Source organism: Hyla sarda, unplaced genomic scaffold (genome assembly GCF_029499605.1).
Source record: "Hyla sarda isolate aHylSar1 unplaced genomic scaffold, aHylSar1.hap1 scaffold_615, whole genome shotgun sequence".
NCBI classification, from domain to species: Eukaryota; Metazoa; Chordata; class Amphibia; order Anura; family Hylidae; genus Hyla; species Hyla sarda.
In genome coordinates this window covers 141,788-161,159 of record NW_026610630.1, presented here as the reverse complement: position 1 = coordinate 161,159, position 19,372 = coordinate 141,788, and the positions used below count along the sequence as shown (strand labels likewise).

At 47.2% G+C, this 19,372-nt stretch overlaps 8 non-coding genes and 1 pseudogene across 8 annotated transcripts; all 9 read left to right on the top strand.

Annotated features, from left to right (window-relative positions):
- Positions 1-2,043: 2,043 nt before the first annotated feature.
- LOC130341221 (U2 spliceosomal RNA) lies at positions 2,044-2,222 on the top strand (annotated as a pseudogene).
- A 2,092-nt stretch (positions 2,223-4,314) lies between these two features.
- On the top strand, positions 4,315-4,505 carry LOC130341284 (U2 spliceosomal RNA). Its single transcript, XR_008881253.1, has one exon. It is a non-coding gene; the product is annotated as a U2 spliceosomal RNA (small nuclear RNA).
- Positions 4,506-6,618: 2,113 nt separating this feature from the next.
- LOC130341211 (U2 spliceosomal RNA) lies at positions 6,619-6,809 on the top strand. Its single transcript, XR_008881196.1, has one exon. It is a non-coding gene; the product is annotated as a U2 spliceosomal RNA (small nuclear RNA).
- Positions 6,810-8,893: 2,084 nt separating this feature from the next.
- On the top strand, positions 8,894-9,084 carry LOC130341212 (U2 spliceosomal RNA). Its single transcript, XR_008881197.1, has one exon. It is a non-coding gene; the product is annotated as a U2 spliceosomal RNA (small nuclear RNA).
- Positions 9,085-11,176: 2,092 nt separating this feature from the next.
- Positions 11,177-11,364, top strand: LOC130341233 (U2 spliceosomal RNA). Its single transcript, XR_008881211.1, has one exon. It is a non-coding gene; the product is annotated as a U2 spliceosomal RNA (small nuclear RNA).
- Positions 11,365-12,057: 693 nt separating this feature from the next.
- Positions 12,058-12,239, top strand: LOC130341223 (U2 spliceosomal RNA). Its single transcript, XR_008881206.1, has one exon. It is a non-coding gene; the product is annotated as a U2 spliceosomal RNA (small nuclear RNA).
- Positions 12,240-14,344: 2,105 nt separating this feature from the next.
- Positions 14,345-14,535, top strand: LOC130341210 (U2 spliceosomal RNA). The gene has a single exon (XR_008881195.1). It is a non-coding gene; the product is annotated as a U2 spliceosomal RNA (small nuclear RNA).
- Positions 14,536-16,625: 2,090 nt separating this feature from the next.
- LOC130341219 (U2 spliceosomal RNA) lies at positions 16,626-16,816 on the top strand. The gene has a single exon (XR_008881203.1). It is a non-coding gene; the product is annotated as a U2 spliceosomal RNA (small nuclear RNA).
- A 2,096-nt stretch (positions 16,817-18,912) lies between these two features.
- Positions 18,913-19,103, top strand: LOC130341282 (U2 spliceosomal RNA). Its single transcript, XR_008881251.1, has one exon. It is a non-coding gene; the product is annotated as a U2 spliceosomal RNA (small nuclear RNA).
- The last annotated feature ends 269 nt before the right edge of the window (positions 19,104-19,372 follow it).

Sequence of the window (19,372 nt, the reverse complement as noted above, 5' to 3'; positions counted from 1 at the left end):
AACCTGTCATGGGGCAGATCGTCCATCCGGACCAGACCTGCAGCATTCCTGGCCGCAGGATTGCCGACAGCCTTGCCCTTGTGAGAGACACGGTCCATTACATCCAGGACCGCGGGGGCCGCGCCGCCCTGGTCAGCTTAGATCAGGAGAAGGCGTTCGACCGTGTCTCCCACGCATTCATGGACAGGGTTTTGCGCAGGCTGGGTCTGGGGAAGATGTTTTGCTCTTTTGTTAACGTTATGTATTTTGACATTTACAGCACGGTGTTGGTGAACGGCTGGAAGACTGACCCCTTTTCCATTCTTTCAGGGGTTAGACAAGGCTGCCCTCTTTCACCTCTCCTTTTTGTTTGTGTTATAGAGCTCTTCGCTGAGACTATCCGGCAGAATGGAGAGATCAGAGGGATCACCGCACCAGGACCAGATCGCCACGAGGTCAAGTGCTCGCTCTACATGGACGACGTGACCGTCTTCTGCGCTGACCAGCGTTCGGTGACTGCACTCGTCCAGACCTGCGAGGACTTCGGCAGAGCTTCGGGGGCAAAAGTCAACTGCGGGAAGTCGGAGGCCATGCTCTTCGGGGAATGGCACCTGGCTTCTCCCGCCCCCTTCCCCTTTGCCGTTAAGCCGGACTTCATTCAAATTCTTGGAGTCTGGTTCGGGAAGGAAGGAGCGGCCCTTAAGTCTTGGCAAGACCGACTAGGAAGGATAAACTCGAAGATCGGACTGTGGAGCTCCAGAAAGCTCACGATGGAAGGCAAGGCACTTGTCCTGCGGAGTGAAGTTTTGCCTGTGCTCCAATATACCGCACAGGCCTGGCCTCCCCATACCACCGTTTGCAAGGCCATCACCCGGACAGTGTTTGGCTTCGTCTGGGGCAAAATGGACAGAGTCAAGAGGACCGTGATGTACAAGGAACCCCGCAAGGGTGGGAAGGGAATACCCGACATCCCCGCTCTGCTGAGGGCCTCCTTTGCATGTGTCACGGTGCAGCGGACTCTTGTAGAAAAGACTGGCTCAGCGGGCAGGTCCATGTCTCGCTTGCTTCTCATGCCCCTCTGGAGACAGCTGGGCTGGGACAAGTGGGACAGCTCCATCCCTTACAACTGGAACACTCCCTGGTTCTATGGGGATGTTGTCCGGTTTGTGAGGGAGCACCAGCTGGAAGGACTGAAACCAGACCTATGGAAGCCGAAGACAATCCACAAGCTCATCCGAGCTAAGGACTTGACCGAGCTGGTTCCGGGACTCCCCGCAGCCACTGCAGAGACAGTTTGGAACAATGTGGCCTCAAAGCGGCTTACCAATGGACACAAGGACTTGTCGTGGATGGCCGTCATGGGAGGTCTCTCTCTCAGGTCATTCATGCATGCCCGCAACCTGTGCAAGACCCGGTACTGCCCCCGTTGCCCCTACGTGGAGGAAACATCTTTCCACGTGTTTTGGCAGTGCCCCTTTGCACAGGGTCTGTTGGACGCCCTAGAACATGAACTCAGAGACTCAGTGCCCAGGAGCTGCCTATCGTACCATTCGGTGCTTTACGGCCTGTTCCCTGGGACCCACGACGTGGAGGCCATCCAGGAGGCCTGGCGCCTTATGAACTGTTTTAAGGACGCAGTGTGGCTTGCCAGGAACCGCCTCGTGATCAACAGGGAAAACATGTCCGTCCGGGACTGCCGCAGGTTCATCAAGAACCTGCTTAGAGACTATTCCATCTTGGACAGCTCGGCCGTTGATGAGGAAGAAGAGGAGTGAAGACCCCTCTCCTTCTCCCATGTCTCCCTGAAGATACAGCCCAACAGTTTGGCCCTGTGATCCGTCCCCTCCCTACCCCCACATAGTCGCCCACACCCCTACCCCGATCACAGATTGTATTATTTGGTTTTTGTTTGATCTCTTGTGCCTTTATATTGCAGGATTGAGCTGAATGTTAGAGTAGCATGGTGTGCGATGTATAGCTTAGGGAACCTTTGCTGTGTATTGTACTATCATGCTTTGTGTGACTGTAATTTATTGTACGACTTGTAATGACTGAACGGAAAATAAAGCTCTTTCAATCAAAAAAAAAAATCTGTTCTTATCAGTTTAATATCTGATACGTCCCCTATCTGGGGACCATATATTAAATGGATTTTTGAGAACGGGGGCCGATTTCGAAGCTTGCTTCCGTCGCCCTATGCATTGACCCGATATGGCAGTATCTTCGGGTACAGTGCACCACCCCCTTACAGGGTTAAAAAGAAAGATTCCTAATTTCATTGCTACCTGCTTGCTGGCTAGCCAGCTAGCCAGCCCTGTGGGCCTTGCTGCTGCTGCAGCCAAAAAACAAAAGGTGGTGCTGCTGCTGCTTCTGCTGCTTCTGCTTCTGCTTGTGTCTGGCCGCTGTTGGAGCGTCCAGGCACAGGACTTCTGCTGCTGCTGACTAAATGGCCTCCTTAATTGGATCATTTGAGTAGCCAGCACACCTGTGCAGGTAGGGCATGACATGATAGGCAGCTGCCTTGATAGCGGGTGGGTGCTGAATGTTCCTAATTGACAAAATAAGATTAATGCTTATGAAGAAATATAAAATCTCATCCCTTCCCCAATATCGCGCCACACCCCTACCCCTTGATTCCCTGGTTGAACTTGATGGACATATGTCTTTTTTCGACCGTACTAACTATGTAACTATGTAACATAACATGGGGGGGGGGGGGGGTCTCCTGGCTGTTCACACAGGTGTGTCATTGCTGTACATTGACCATGCATTGCTTCTGTGGTATTGCAAAGGCAAAGACAAATGCTTCCAGCCATCCATTGCACTAATGGATTGGTCATCAGCTGGCTGTCTATGTCCCGCATCAATATAGACCAAAGTACAGAGGGTTAGGCTATGCTATTGTGCACCTACCTGATGCATCAGAAGGTGCGAGGCCCTTGCTAAATTCTGTGCACAGACTTTGAGATCTATACTTTAGACTGTATCTAAACCTGCTCCAACATGGACTGACATTCTGGCCTACTTTCAGCCGATGCGACTTGTCTGTCGCTGAACAGTCGCTTTTTATGTATTCAGCACCTATGTATAATGTTGTAAAAATGCTCTAGAAGCTAAAGTCGCAGAAATGTCACACATATTTGGCCTGCAACTTTCTGTGCGACAAATTCAGACAGGAAAAATCAGTATAAATCCTTAGAAAATTATCCCCCAGTGTCTCCATCTGCTGGCGGTATTGAATAAGCACTGCTGCACTGATGGGGTATGCATTAGACGAAAAAAAATAAGAAAAAGAAGAATAATACGCCCAGAAAAGAGGCGAAAAGGAGAAAAACGTAAAAAAACGTGAAAAAAAAGTAAGAGGAAGAGAAGGGAAAAAAAAGGGGAAATGGGTTTAAAAGTGATTTCGGCGGAGAAATATATATATATATATATATATATATATATATATATATATATATACGCGCACACACACACATATATATAAACGTATTCTCCGTTGAGATATTGCAGCCGCTGCTGTGTCCAGGCCCAGGAGCCTTAACACTGTGCTGTGATGTCACTCAATACCACTGACATCACTAGGTGTAAACAACATCTCTCCTTTGCTGTGTATGTGACTATGGAGCTGTTTGGTGATGTCGTCTATTATGGCCTTCATAGAAGCAACAGGAGATTGTTGCATCCATCTAGAACCCTCAGAACTACAGTGCTATGATGTCACTCACTTCCACAGGCCTTGCAGAGTGTAAACAACAACAACCCAGCTTTGTTGTGTATGTAACCATAGGGATTTGTGATGTCACCTAGAACCTTCACAGCAGCGACAGCTTTATGAGGAGCATCAGCACTGCTCTGCCTGAGCAGAACCATCACCGCCATAGGTTGTCAAATAACCCGGGTTTAACCCACACAGGTAAGTCCAATGGGGTGCAGGCATGTCCTCTATGCTTACAGCTTCCCGTGGGTGTTGGTTTGATACCGTTTGGGGACAGCCAAGGAGGCATCTGCAGGCAACAAAGGTAGGTGTGTGCTTGTGTGTGTGTTTCCTATGCAGATCCTAAGCCCAGTGTCACATGCAAGTAGGAGGAGTAAGAAGGGTTCCTGGCAAATCCGGGTTATGGATTGCATTTAAAAAGGCCCCGTGGGAGTGCAATGGGCCCCTGTCTTGCTGCTTAGCAATAATGGTATGGGTTTAGGTTCTGCTGTGTGTACTGGTGGTTGACTGCCCCCCAGCCCAGAGTGTGCATGGAAAATTGTCTGGCAGCCTCCCTGACAGCAAGCAGTGATAGTGCCCATGAAGGGCACCTTGTTGGGCCCGCCCCTTTCACGGTTATCGCTTCTCGGCCTTTTGGCTAAGATCAAGTGTAGTATCTGTTCTTATCAGTTTAATATCTGATACGTCCCCTATCTGGGGACCATATATTAAATGGATTTTTGAGAACGGGGGCCGATTTCGAAGCTTGCTTCCGTCGCCCTATGCATTGACCCGATATGGCAGTATCTTCGGGTACAGTGCACCACCCCCTTACAGGGTTAAAAAGAAAGATTCCTACTTTCATTGCTACCTGCTTGCTGGCTAGCCAGCTAGCCAGCCCTGTGGGCCTTGCTGCTGCTGCAGCCAAAAAACAAAAGGTGGTGCTGCTGCTGCTTCTGATGCTTCTGCTTCTGCTTGTGTCTGGCCGCTGTTGGAGCGTCCAGGCACAGGACTTCTGCTGCTGCTGACTAAATGGCCTCCTTAATTGGATCATTTGAGTAGCCAGCACACCTGTGCAGGTAGGGCATGACATGATAGGCAGCTGCCTTGATAGCGGGTGGGTGCTGAATGTTCCTAATTGACAAAATAAGATTAATGCTTAAGAAGAAATATAAAATCTCATCCCTTCCCCAATATCGCGCCACACCCCTACCCCTTAATTCCCTGGTTGAACTTGATGGACATATGTCTTTTTTCGACCGTACTAACTATGTAACTATGTAACATAACATGGGGGGGGGGGGGTCTCCTGGCTGTTCACACAGGTGTGTCATTGCTGTACATTGACCATGCATTGCTTCTGTGGTATTGCAAAGGCAAAGACAAATGCTTCCAGCCATCCATTGCACTAATGGATTGGTCATCAGCTGGCTGTCTATGTCCCGCATCAATATAGACCAAAGTACAGAGGGTTAGGCTATGCTATTGTGCACCTACCTGATGCATCAGAAGGTGCGAGGCCCTTGCTAAATTCTGTGCACAGACTTTGAGATCTATACTTTAGACTGTATCTAAACCTGCTCCAACATGGACTGACATTCTGGCCTACTTTCAGCCGATGCGACTTGTCTGTCGCTGAACAATCGCTTTTTATGTATTCAGCACCTATGTATAATGTTGTAAAAATGCTCTAGAAGCTAAAGTCGCAGAAATGTCACACATATTTGGCCTGCAACTTTCTGTGCGACAAATTCAGACAGGAAAAATCAGTATAAATCCTTAGAAAATTATCCCCCAGTGTCTCCATCTGCTGGCGGTATTGAATAAGCATTGCTGCACTGATGGGGTATGCATTAGACGAAAAAAAAAGAAGAAAAAGAAGAATAATACGCCCAGAAAAGAGGCGAAAAGGAGAAAAACGTAAAAAAACGTGAAAAAAAAGTAAGAGGAAGAGAAGGGAAAAAAAGGTGGAAATGGGTTTAAAAGTGATTTCGGCGGAGAAATATATATATATATATATACATATATATATATATATATATATATATATATATATATATATATATATACGCGCACACACACACATATATATAAACGTATTCTCCGTTGAGATATTGCAGCCGCTGCTGTGTCCAGGCCCAGGAGCCTTAGCACTGTGCTGTGATGTCACTCAATACCACTGACATCACTAGGTGTAAACAACATCTCTCCTTTGCTGTGTATGTGACTATGGAGCTGTTTGGTGATGTCGTCTATTATGGCCTTCATAGAAGCAACAGGAGATTGTTGCATCCATCTAGAACCCTCAGAACTACAGTGCTATGATGTCACTCACTTCCACAGGCCTTGCAGAGTGTAAACAACAACAACCCAGCTTTGTTGTGTATGTAACCATAGGGATTTGTGATGTCACCTAGAACCTTCACAGCAGCGACAGCTTTATGAGGAGCATCAGCACTGCTTCTGCCTGAGCAGAACCATCACCGCCATAGGTTGTCAAATAACCCGGGTTTAACCCCACAGGTAAGTCCAATGGGGTGCAGGCATGTCCTCTATGCTTACAGCTTCCCGTGGGTGTTGGTTTGATACCGTTTGGGGACAGCCAAGGAGGCATCTGCAGGCAACAAAGGTAGGTGTGTGCTTGTGTGTGTGTTTCCTATGCAGATCCTAAGCCCAGTGTCACATGCAAGTAGGAGGAGTAAGAAGGGTTCCTGGCAAATCCGGGTTATGGATTGCATTTAAAAAGGCCCCGTGGGAGTGCAATGGGCCCCTGTCTTGCTGCTTAGCAATAATGGTATGGGTTTAGGTTCTGCTGTGTGTACTGGTGGTTGACTGCCCCCCAGCCCAGAGTGTGCATGGAAAATTGTCTGGCAGCCTCCCTGACAGCAAGCAGTGATAGTGCCCATGAAGGGCACCTTGTTGGGCCCGCCCCTTTCACGGTTATCGCTTCTCGGCCTTTTGGCTAAGATCAAGTGTAGTATCTGTTCTTATCAGTTTAATATCTGATACGTCCCCTATCTGGGGACCATATATTAAATGGATTTTTGAGAACGGGGGCCGATTTCGAAGCTTGCTTCCGTTGCCCTATGCATTGACCCGATATGGCAGTATCTTCGGGTACAGTGCACCACCCCCTTACAGGGTTAAAAAGAAAGATTCCTACTTTCATTGCTACCTGCTTGCTGGCTAGCCAGCTAGCCAGCCCTGTGGGCCTTGCTGCTGCTGCAGCCAAAAAACAAAAGGTGGTGCTGCTGCTGCTTCTGCTGCTTCTGCTTCTGCTTGTGTCTGGCCGCTGTTGGAGCGTCCAGGCACAGGACTTCTGCTGCTGCTGACTAAATGGCCTCCTTAATTGGATCATTTGAGTAGCCAGCACACCTGTGCAGGTAGGGCATGACATGATAGGCAGCTGCCTTGATAGCGGGTGGGTGCTGAATGTTCCTAATTGACAAAATAAGATTAATGCTTATGAAGAAATATAAAATCTCATCCCTTCCCCAATATCGCGCCACACCCCTACCCCTTAATTCCCTGGTTGAACTTGATGGACATATGTCTTTTTTCGACCGTACTAACTATGTAACTATGTAACATAACATGGGGGGGGGGGGGTCTCCTGGCTGTTCACACAGGTGTGTCATTGCTGTACATTGACCATGCATTGCTTCTGTGGTATTGCAAAGGCAAAGACAAATGCTTCCAGCCATCCATTGCACTAATGGATTGGTCATCAGCTGGCTGTCTATGTCCCGGCATCAATATAGACCAAAGTACAGAGGGTTAGGCTATGCTATTGTGCACCTACCTGATGCATCAGAAGGTGCGAGGCCCTTGCTAAATTCTGTGCACAGACTTTGAGATCTATACTTTAGACTGTATCTAAACCTGCTCCAACATGGACTGACATTCTGGCCTACTTTCAGCCGATGCGACTTGTCTGTCGCTGAACAGTCGCTTTTTATGTATTCAGCACCTATGTATAATGTTGTAAAAATGCTCTAGAAGCTAAAGTCGCAGAAATGTCACACATATTTGGCCTGCAACTTTCTGTGCGACAAATTCAGACAGGAAAAATCAGTATAAATCCTTAGAAAATTATCCCCCAGTGTCTCCATCTGCTGGCGGTATTGAATAAGCATTGCTGCACTGATGGGGTATGCATTAGACGAAAAAAAAGAAGAAAAAGAAGAATAATACGCCCAGAAAAGAGGCGAAAAGGAGAAAAACGTAAAAAAACGTGAAAAAAAAGTAAGAGGAAGAGAAGGGAAAAAAAGGTGGAAATGGGTTTAAAAGTGATTTCGGCGGAGAAATATATATATATATATATATATATATATATATATATACGCGCACACACACACATATATATAAACGTATTCTCCGTTGAGATATTGCAGCCGCTGCTGTGTCCAGGCCCAGGAGCCTTAGCACTGTGCTGTGATGTCACTCAATACCACTGACATCACTAGGTGTAAACAACATCTCTCCTTTGCTGTGTATGTGACTATGGAGCTGTTTGGTGATGTCGTCTATTATGGCCTTCATAGAAGCAACAGGAGATTGTTGCATCCATCTAGAACCCTCAGAACTACAGTGCTATGATGTCACTCACTTCCACAGGCCTTGCAGAGTGTAAACAACAACAACCCAGCTTTGTTGTGTATGTAACCATAGGGATTTGTGATGTCACCTAGAACCTTCACAGCAGCGACAGCTTTATGAGGAGCATCAGCACTGCTCTGCCTGAGCAGAACCATCACCGCCATAGGTTGTCAAATAACCCGGGTTTAACCCACACAGGTAAGTCCAATGGGGTGCAGGCATGTCCTCTATGCTTACAGCTTCCCGTGGGTGTTGGTTTGATACCGTTTGGGGACAGCCAAGGAGGCATCTGCAGGCAACAAAGGTAGGTGTGTGCTTGTGTGTGTGTTTCCTATGCAGATCCTAAGCCCAGTGTCACATGCAAGTAGGAGGAGTAAGAAGGGTTCCTGGCAAATCCGGGTTATGGATTGCATTTAAAAAGGCCCCGTGGGAGTGCAATGGGGCCCCTGTCTTGCTGCTTAGCAATAATGGAATGGGTTTAGGTTCTGCTGTGTGTACTGGTGGTTGACTGCCCCCCAGCCCAGAGTGTGCATGGAAAATTGTCTGGCAGCCTCCCTGACAGCAAGCAGTGATAGTGCCCATGAAGGGCACCTTGTTGGGCCCGCCCCTTTCACGGTTATCGCTTCTCGGCCTTTTGGCTAAGATCAAGTGTAGTATCTGTTCTTATCAGTTTAATATCTGATACGTCCCCTATCTGGGGACCATATATTAAATGGATTTTTGAGAACGGGGGTCGATTTCGAAGCTTGCTTCCGTCGCCCTATGCATTGACCCGATATGGCAGTATCTTCGGGTACAGTGCACCACCCCCTTACAGGGTTAAAAAGAAAGATTCCTACTTTCATTGCTACCTGCTTGCTGGCTAGCCAGCTAGCCAGCCCTGTGGGCCTTGCTGCTGCTGCAGCCAAAAAACAAAAGGTGGTGCTGCTGCTTCTGCTGCTTCTGCTTCTGCTTGTGTCTGGTCGCTGTTGGAGCGTCCAGGCACAGGACTTCTGCTGCTGCTGACTAAATGGCCTCCTTAATTGGATCATTTGAGTAGCCAGCACACCTGTGCAGGTAGGGCATGACATGATAGGCAGCTGCCTTGATAGCGGGTGGGTGCTGAATGTTCCTAATTGACAAAATAAGATTAATGCTTATGAAGAAATATAAAATCTCATCCCTTCCCCAATATCGCGCCACACCCCTACCCCTTAATTCCCTGGTTGAACTTGATGGACATATGTCTTTTTTCGACCGTACTAACTATGTAACTATGTAACATAACATGGGGGGGGGGGGGGGGTCTCCTGGCTGTTCACACAGGTGTGTCATTGCTGTACATTGACCATGCATTGCTTCTGTGGTATTGCAAAGGCAAAGACAAATGCTTCCAGCCATCCATTGCACTAATGGATTGGTCATCAGCTGGCTGTCTATGTCCCGCATCAATATAGACCAAAGTACAGAGGGTTAGGCTATGCTATTGTGCACCTACCTGATGCATCAGAAGGTGCGAGGCCCTTGCTAAATTCTGTGCACAGACTTTGAGATCTATATTTTAGACTGTATCTAAACCTGCTCCAACATGGACTGACATTCTGGCCTACTTTCAGCCGATGCGACTTGTCTGTCGCTGAACAGTCGCTTTTTATGTATTCAGCACCTATGTATAATGTTGTAAAAATGCTCTAGAAGCTAAAGTCGCAGAAATGTCACACATATTTGGCCTGCAACTTTCTGTGCGACAAATTCAGACAGGAAAAATCAGTATAAATCCTTAGAAAATTATCCCCCAGTGTCTCCATCTGCTGGCGGTATTGAATAAGCATTGCTGCACTGATGGGGTATGCATTAGACGAAAAAAAAGAAGAAAAAGAAGAATAATACGCCCAGAAAAGAGGCGAAAAGGAGAAAAACGTAAAAAAACGTGAAAAAAAAGTAAGAGGAAGAGAAGGGAAAAAAAGGGGGAAATGGGTTTAAAAGTGATTTCGGCGGAGAAATATATATATATATATATATATATATATATATATATATATATATATACGCGCACACACACACATATATATAAACGTATTCTCCGTTGAGATATTGCAGCCGCTGCTGTGTCCAGGCCCAGGAGCCTTAGCACTGTGCTGTGATGTCACTCAATACCACTGACATCACTAGGTGTAAACAACATCTCTCCTTTGCTGTGTATGTGACTATGGAGCTGTTTGGTGATGTCGTCTATTATGGCCTTCATAGAAGCAACAGGAGATTGTTGCATCCATCTAGAACCCTCAGAACTACAGTGCTATGATGTCACTCACTTCCACAGGCCTTGCAGAGTGTAAACAACAACAACCCAGCTTTGTTGTGTATGTAACCATAGGGATTTGTGATGTCACCTAGAACCTTCACAGCAGCGACAGCTTTATGAGGAGCATCAGCACTGCTCTGCCTGAGCAGAACCATCACCGCCATAGGTTGTCAAATAACCCGGGTTTAACCCACACAGGTAAGTCCAATGGGGTGCAGGCATGTCCTCTATGCTTACAGCTTCCCGTGGGTGTTGGTTTGATACCGTTTGGGGACAGCCAAGGAGGCATCTGCAGGCAACAAAGGTAGGTGTGTGCTTGTGTGTGTGTTTCCTATGCAGATCCTAAGCCCAGTGTCACATGCAAGTAGAAGGAGTAAGAAGGGTTCCTGGCAAATCCGGGTTATGGATTGCATTTAAAAAGGCCCCGTGGGAGTGCAATGGGCCCCTGTCTTGCTGCTTAGCAATAATGGTATGGGTTTAGGTTCTGCTGTGTGTACTGGTGGTTGACTGCCCCCCAGCCCAGAGTGTGCATGGAAAATTGTCTGGCAGCCTCCCTGACAGCAAGCAGTGATAGTGCCCATGAAGGGCACCTTGTTGGGCCCGCCCCTTTCACGGTTATCGCTTCTCGGCCTTTTGGCTAAGATCAAGTGTAGTATCTGTTCTTATCAGTTTTTCATGCCGGTGGACAGTAACGCCGGTATGGGGCTGGTGGGGATGGGTGCTGCATGGAGGATGCAGGTGTACCAGGGCTTTCCGGGGCTGGTTCTGAGGAATCAGCTCGACGGCTGCCCCGATGTGACCTGTTCCCTCCGGGTCTCGCCATGAGGCTGAGAGGGTCTAGAGCCGAGGTACTTTTGTGCCTCGGGGAGTGGTGACCCCGAGGTGCCGAAACTCACTGGGAGGATAGACTCACTGAGTTGAAGCACGGGCACCATAATCTCTTCACCTTGTGGCACTCACCTCTTGATTCCCGGCCTTCTGGCTAGGATCAGAGAAATTTTTATAGATCCGGCCGGATGTCCGGGCAGTATATCTGCACACATTCACTTATTTATTTCTTTTTTGTCTCACTGTGTCACTTTTTGCGTGTTGTGTGTTCACATGATTGGTCAGGATGCGGTAGCCCTTCTGGGTGTCACTCCTGGCGGTCTAGGGGAGGTGTGTGTGGCCATTAGGTTCCGCACCTCCCTGCAAACACCCCGGGTACTCCTGCTTTGGCAGGGTACCTACCGTAATCGGCTCTGCGGGCAGATACCTTGGCTAACGCCAAGGGGGATGCCGGGAGCATTTGTGGTCCCCTAGTAGCTTCGGCGAAAAGGGACATCGAACCTGGAACCTCGCAGGTACCTTTTGGTCCGGAGGCGAAGGGTAAGGTTTGTTGGGGGGCCTCTCTCCTATCGGAGAAGGGCTTGCGATAGACCGCATCCTTTGTGCACGTTTTTTTAGTGTAACACGTTTGCACTTTTTCTTGCACTTTGGGTGAATCGAAAGCACGTTCCTCGGCTTTAGATAAAAAAAAACAAATAATCTGTTCTTATCAGTTTAATATCTGATACGTCCCCTATCTGGGGACCATATATTAAATGGATTTTTGAGAACGGGGGCCGATTTCGAAGCTTGCTTCCATCGCCCTATGCATTGACCCGATATGGCAGTATCTTCGGGTACAGTGCACCACCCCCTTACAGGGTTAAAAAGAAAGATTCCTACTTTCATTGCTACCTGCTTGCTGGCTAGCCAGCTAGCCAGCCCTGTGGGCCTTGCTGCTGCTGCAGCCAAAAAACAAAAGGTGGTGCTGCTGCTGCTTCTGCTGCTTCTGCTTCTGCTTGTGTCTGGCCGCTGTTGGAGCGTCCAGGCACAGGACTTCTGCTGCTGCTGACTAAATGGCCTCCTTAATTGGATCATTTGAGTAGCCAGCACACCTGTGCAGGTAGGGCATGACATGATAGGCAGCTGCCTTGATAGCGGGTGGGTGCTGAATGTTCCTAATTGACAAAATAAGATTAATGCTTATGAAGAAATATAAAATCTCATCCCTTCCCCAATATCGCGCCACACCCCTACCCCTTAATTCCCTGGTTGAACTTGATGGACATATGTCTTTTTTCGACCGTACTAACTATGTAACTATGTAACATAACATGGGGGGGGGGGGTCTCCTGGCTGTTCACACAGGTGTGTCATTGCTGTACATTGACCATGCATTGCTTCTGTGGTATTGCAAAGGCAAAGACAAATGCTTCCAGCCATCCATTGCACTAATGGATTGGTCATCAGCTGGCTGTCTATGTCCCGCATCAATATAGACCAAAGTACAGAGGGTTAGGCTATGCTATTGTGCACCTACCTGATGCATCAGAAGGTGCGAGGCCCTTGCTAAATTCTGTGCACAGACTTTGAGATCTATACTTTAGACTGTATCTAAACCTGCTCCAACATGGACTGACATTCTGGCCTACTTTCAGCCGATGCGACTTGTCTGTCGCTGAACAATCGCTTTTTATGTATTCAGCACCTATGTATAATGTTGTAAAAATGCTCTAGAAGCTAAAGTCGCAGAAATGTCACACATATTTGGCCTGCAACTTTCTGTGCGACAAATTCAGACAGGAAAAATCAGTATAAATCCTTAGAAAATTATCCCCCAGTGTCTCCATCTGCTGGCGGTATTGAATAAGCATTGCTGCACTGATGGGGTATGCATTAGACGAAAAAAAAGAAGAAAAAGAAGAATAATACGCCCAGAAAAGAGGCGAAAAGGAGAAAAACGTAAAAAAACGTGAAAAAAAAGTAAGAGGAAGAGAAGGGAAAAAAAGGTGGAAATGGGTTTAAAAGTGATTTCGGCGGAGAAATATATATATATATATATATATATATATATATATATATATATATATATATATATATATATACGCGCACACACACACATATATATAAACGTATTCTCCGTTGAGATATTGCAGCCGCTGCTGTGTCCAGGCCCAGGAGCCTTAGCACTGTGCTGTGATGTCACTCAATACCACTGACATCACTAGGTGTAAACAACATCTCTCCTTTGCTGTGTATGTGACTATGGAGCTGTTTGGTGATGTCGTCTATTATGGCCTTCATAGAAGCAACAGGAGATTGTTGCATCCATCTAGAACCCTCAGAACTACAGTGCTATGATGTCACTCACTTCCACAGGCCTTGCAGAGTGTAAACAACAACAACCCAGCTTTGTTGTGTATGTAACCATAGGGATTTGTGATGTCACCTAGAACCTTCACAGCAGCGACAGCTTTATGAGGAGCATCAGCACTGCTCTGCCTGAGCAGAACCATCACCGCCATAGGTTGTCAAATAACCCGGGTTTAACCCACACAGGTAAGTCCAATGGGGTGCAGGCATGTCCTCTATGCTTACAGCTTCCCGTGGGTGTTGGTTTGATACCGTTTGGGGACAGCCAAGGAGGCATCTGCAGGCAACAAAGGTAGGTGTGTGCTTGTGTGTGTGTTTCCTATGCAGATCCTAAGCCCAGTGTCACATGCAAGTAGGAGGAGTAAGAAGGGTTCCTGGCAAATCCGGGTTATGGATTGCATTTAAAAAGGCCCCGTGGGAGTGCAATGGGCCCCTGTCTTGCTGCTTAGCAATAATGGTATGGGTTTAGGTTCTGCTGTGTGTACTGGTGGTTGACTGCCCCCCAGCCCAGAGTGTGCATGGAAAATTGTCTGGCAGCCTCCCTGACAGCAAGCAGTGATAGTGCCCATGAAGGGCACCTTGTTGGGCCCGCCCCTTTCACGGTTATCGCTTCTCGGCCTTTTGGCTAAGATCAAGTGTAGTATCTGTTCTTATCAGTTTAATATCTGATACGTCCCCTATCTGGGGACCATATATTAAATGGATTTTTGAGAACGGGGGCCGATTTCGAAGCTTGCTTCCGTTGCCCTATGCATTGACCCGATATGGCAGTATCTTCGGGTACAGTGCACCACCCCCTTACAGGGTTAAAAAGAAAGATTCCTACTTTCATTGCTACCTGCTTGCTGGCTAGCCAGCTAGCCAGCCCTGTGGGCCTTGCTGCTGCTGCAGCCAAAAAACAAAAGGTGGTGCTGCTGCTGCTTCTGCTGCTTCTGCTTCTGCTTGTGTCTGGCCGCTGTTGGAGCGTCCAGGCACAGGACTTCTGCTGCTGCTGACTAAATGGCCTCCTTAATTGGATCATTTGAGTAGCCAGCACACCTGTGCAGGTAGGGCATGACATGATAGGCAGCTGCCTTGATAGCGGGTGGGTGCTGAATGTTCCTAATTGACAAAATAAGATTAATGCTTATGAAGAAATATAAAATCTCATCCCTTCCCCAATATCGCGCCACACCCCTACCCCTTAATTCCCTGGTTGAACTTGATGGACATATGTCTTTTTTCGACCGTACTAACTATGTAACTATGTAACATAACATGGGGGGGGGGGGGTCTCCTGGCTGTTCACACAGGTGTGTCATTGCTGTACATTGACCATGCATTGCTTCTGTGGTATTGCAAAGGCAAAGACAAATGCTTCCAGCCATCCATTGCACTAATGGATTGGTCATCAGCTGGCTGTCTATGTCCCGCATCAATATAGACCAAAGTACAGAGGGTTAGGCTATGCTATTGTGCACCTACCTGATGCATCAGAAGGTGCGAGGCCCTTGCTAAATTCTGTGCACAGACTTTGAGATCTATACTTTAGACTGTATCTAAACCTGCTCCAACATGGACTGACATTCTGGCCTACTTTCAGCCGATGCGACTTGTCTGTCGCTGAACAGTCGCTTTTTATGTATTCAGCACCTATGTATAATGTTGTAAAAATGCTCTAGAAGCTAAAGTCGCAGAAATGTCACACATATTTGGCCTGCAACTTTCTGTGCGACAAATTCAGACAGGAAAAATCAGTATAAATCCTTAGAAAATTATCCCCCAGTGTCTCCATCTGCTGGCGGTATTGAATAAGCATTGCTGCACTGATGGGGTATGCATTAGACGAAAAAAAAGAAGAAAAAGAAGAATAATACGCCCAGAAAAGAGGCGAAAAGGAGAAAAACGTAAAAAAACGTGAAAAAAAAGTAAGAGGAAGAGAAGGGAAAAAAAGGTGGAAATGGGTTTAAAAGTGATTTCGGCGGAGAAATATATATATATATATATATATATATATATATATATATATATATACGCGCACACACACACATATATATAAACGTATTCTCCGTTGAGATATTGCAGCCGCTGCTGTGTCCAGGCCCAGGAGCCTTAGCACTGTGCTGTGATGTCACTCAATACCACTGACATCACTAGGTGTAAACAACATCTCTCCTTTGCTGTGTATGTGACTATGGAGCTGTTTGGTGATGTCGTCTATTATGGCCTTCATAGAAGCAACAGGAGATTGTTGCATCCATCTAGAACCCTCAGAACTACAGTGCTATGATGTCACTCACTTCCACAGGCCTTGCAGAGTGTAAACAACAACAACCCAGCTTTGTTGTGTATGTAACCATAGGGATTTGTGATGTCACCTAGAACCTTCACAGCAGCGACAGCTTTATGAGGAGCATCAGCACTGCTCTGCCTGAGCAGAACCATCACCGCCATAGGTTGTCAAATAACCCGGGTTTAACCCACACAGGTAAGTCCAATGGGGTGCAGGCATGTCCTCTATGCTTACAGCTTCCCGTGGGTGTTGGTTTGATACCGTTTGGGGACAGCCAAGGAGGCATCTGCAGGCAACAAAGGTAGGTGTGTGCTTGTGTGTGTGTTTCCTATGCAGATCCTAAGCCCAGTGTCACATGCAAGTAGGAGGAGTAAGAAGGGTTCCTGGCAAATCCGGGTTATGGATTGCATTTAAAAAGGCCCCGTGGGAGTGCAATGGGCCCCTGTCTTGCTGCTTAGCAATAATGGTATGGGTTTAGGTTCTGCTGTGTGTACTGGTGGTTGACTGCCCCCCAGCCCAGAGTGTGCATGGAAAATTGTCTGGCAGCCTCCCTGACAGCAAGCAGTGATAGTGCCCATGAAGGGCACCTTGTTGGGCCCGCCCCTTTCACGGTTATCGCTTCTCGGGCTTTTGGCTAAGATCAAGTGTAGTATCTGTTCTTATCAGTTTAATATCTGATACGTCCCCTATCTGGGGACCATATATTAAATGGATTTTTGAGAACGGGGGCCGATTTCGAAGCTTGCTTCCGTCGCCCTATGCATTGACCCGATATGGCAGTATCTTCGGGTACAGTGCACCACCCCCTTACAGGGTTAAAAAGAAAGATTCCTACTTTCATTGCTACCTGCTTGCTGGCTAGCCAGCTAGCCAGCCCTGTGGGCCTTGCTGCTGCTGCAGCCAAAAAACAAAAGGTGGTGCTGCTGCTGCTTCTGCTGCTTCTGCTTCTGCTTGTGTCTGGTCGCTGTTGGAGCGTCCAGGCACAGGACTTCTGCTGCTGCTGACTAAATGGCCTCCTTAATTGGATCATTTGAGTAGCCAGCACACCTGTGCAGGTAGGGCATGACATGATAGGCAGCTGCCTTGATAGCGGGTGGGTGCTGAATGTTCCTAATTGACAAAATAAGATTAATGCTTATGAAGAAATATAAAATCTCATCCCTTCCCCAATATCGCGCCACACCCCTACCCCTTAATTCCCTGGTTGAACTTGATGGACATATGTCTTTTTTCGACCGTACTAACTATGTAACTATGTAACATAACATGGGGGGGGGGGGGGGTCTCCTGGCTGTTCACACAGGTGTGTCATTGCTGTACATTGACCATGCATTGCTTCTGTGGTATTGCAAAGGCAAAGACAAATGCTTCCAGCCATCCATTGCACTAATGGATTGGTCATCAGCTGGCTGTCTATGTCCCGCATCAATATAGACCAAAGTACAGAGGGTTAGGCTATGCTATTGTGCACCTACCTGATGCATCAGAAGGTGCGAGGCCCTTGCTAAATTCTGTGCACAGACTTTGAGATCTATACTTTAGACTGTATCTAAACCTGCTCCAACATGGACTGACATTCTGGCCTACTTTCAGCCGATGCGACTTGTCTGTCGCTGAACAGTCGCTTTTTATGTATTCAGCACCTATGTATAATGTTGTAAAAATGCTCTAGAAGCTAAAGTCGCAGAAATGTCACACATATTTGGCCTGCAACTTTCTGTGCGACAAATTCAGACAGGAAAAATCAGTATAAATCCTTAGAAAATTATCCCCCAGTGTCTCCATCTGCTGGCGGTATTGAATAAGCATTGCTGCACTGATGGGGTATGCATTAGACGAAAAAAAAGAAGAAAAAGAAGAATAATACGCCCAGAAAAGAGGCGAAAAGGAGAAAAACGTAAAAAAACGTGAAAAAAAAGTAAGAGGAAGAGAAGGGAAAAAAAGGTGGAAATGGGTTTAAAAGTGATTTCGGCGGAGAAATATATATATATATATATATATATATATATATATATATATATATATATACGCGCACACACACACATATATATAAACGTATTCTCCGTTGAGATATTGCAGCCGCTGCTGTGTCCAGGCCCAGGAGCCTTAGCACTGTGCTGTGATGTCACTCAATACCACTGACATCACTAGGTGTAAACAACATCTCTCCTTTGCTGTGTATGTGACTATGGAGCTGTTTGGTGATGTCGTCTATTATGGCCTTCATAGAAGCAACAGGAGATTGTTGCATCCATCTAGAACCCTCAGAACTACAGTGCTATGATGTCACTCACTTCCACAGGCCTTGCAGAGTGTAAACAACAACAACCCAGCTTTGTTGTGTATGTAACCATAGGGATTTGTGATGTCACCTAGAACCTTCACAGCAGCGACAGCTTTATGAGGAGCATCAGCACTGCTCTGCCTGAGCAGAACCATCACCGCCATAGGTTGTCAAATAACCCGGGTTTAACCCACACAGGTAAGTCCAATGGGGTGCAGGCATGTCCTCTATGCTTACAGCTTCCCGTGGGTGTTGGTTTGATACCGTTTGGGGACAGCCAAGGAGGCATCTGCAGGCAACAAAGGTAGGTGTGTGCTTGTGTGTGTGTTTCCTATGCAGATCCTAAGCCCAGTGTCACATGCAAGTAGGAGGAGTAAGAAGGGTTCCTGGCAAATCCGGGTTATGGATTGCATTTAAAAAGGCCCCGTGGGAGTGCAATGGGCCCCTGTCTTGCTGCTTAGCAATAATGGTATGGGTTTAGGTTCTGCTGTGTGTACTGGTGGTTGACTGCCCCCCAGCCCAGAGTGTGCATGGAAAATTGTCTGGCAGCCTCCCTGACAGCAAGCAGTGATAGTGCCCATGAAGGGCACCTTGTTGGGCCCGCCCCTTTCACGGTTATCGCTTCTCGGCCTTTTGGCTAAGATCAAGTGTAGTATCTGTTCTTATCAGTTTAATATCTGATACGTCCCCTATCTGGGGACCATATATTAAATGGATTTTTGAGAACGGGGGCCGATTTCGAAGCTTGCTTCCGTCGCCCTATGCATTGACCCGATATGGCAGTATCTTCGGGTACAGTGCACCACCCCCTTACAGGGTTAAAAAGAAAGATTCCTACTTTCATTGCTACCTGCTTGCTGGCTAGCCAGCTAGCCAGCCCTGTGGGCCTTGCTGCTGCTGCAGCCAAAAAACAAAAGGTGGTGCTGCTGCTGCTTCTGCTGCTTCTGCTTCTGCTTGTGTCTGGCCGCTGTTGGAGCGTCCAGGCACAGGACTTCTGCTGCTGCTGACTAAATGGCCTCCTTAATTGGATCATTTGAGTAGCCAGCACACCTGTGCAGGTAGGGCATGACATGATAG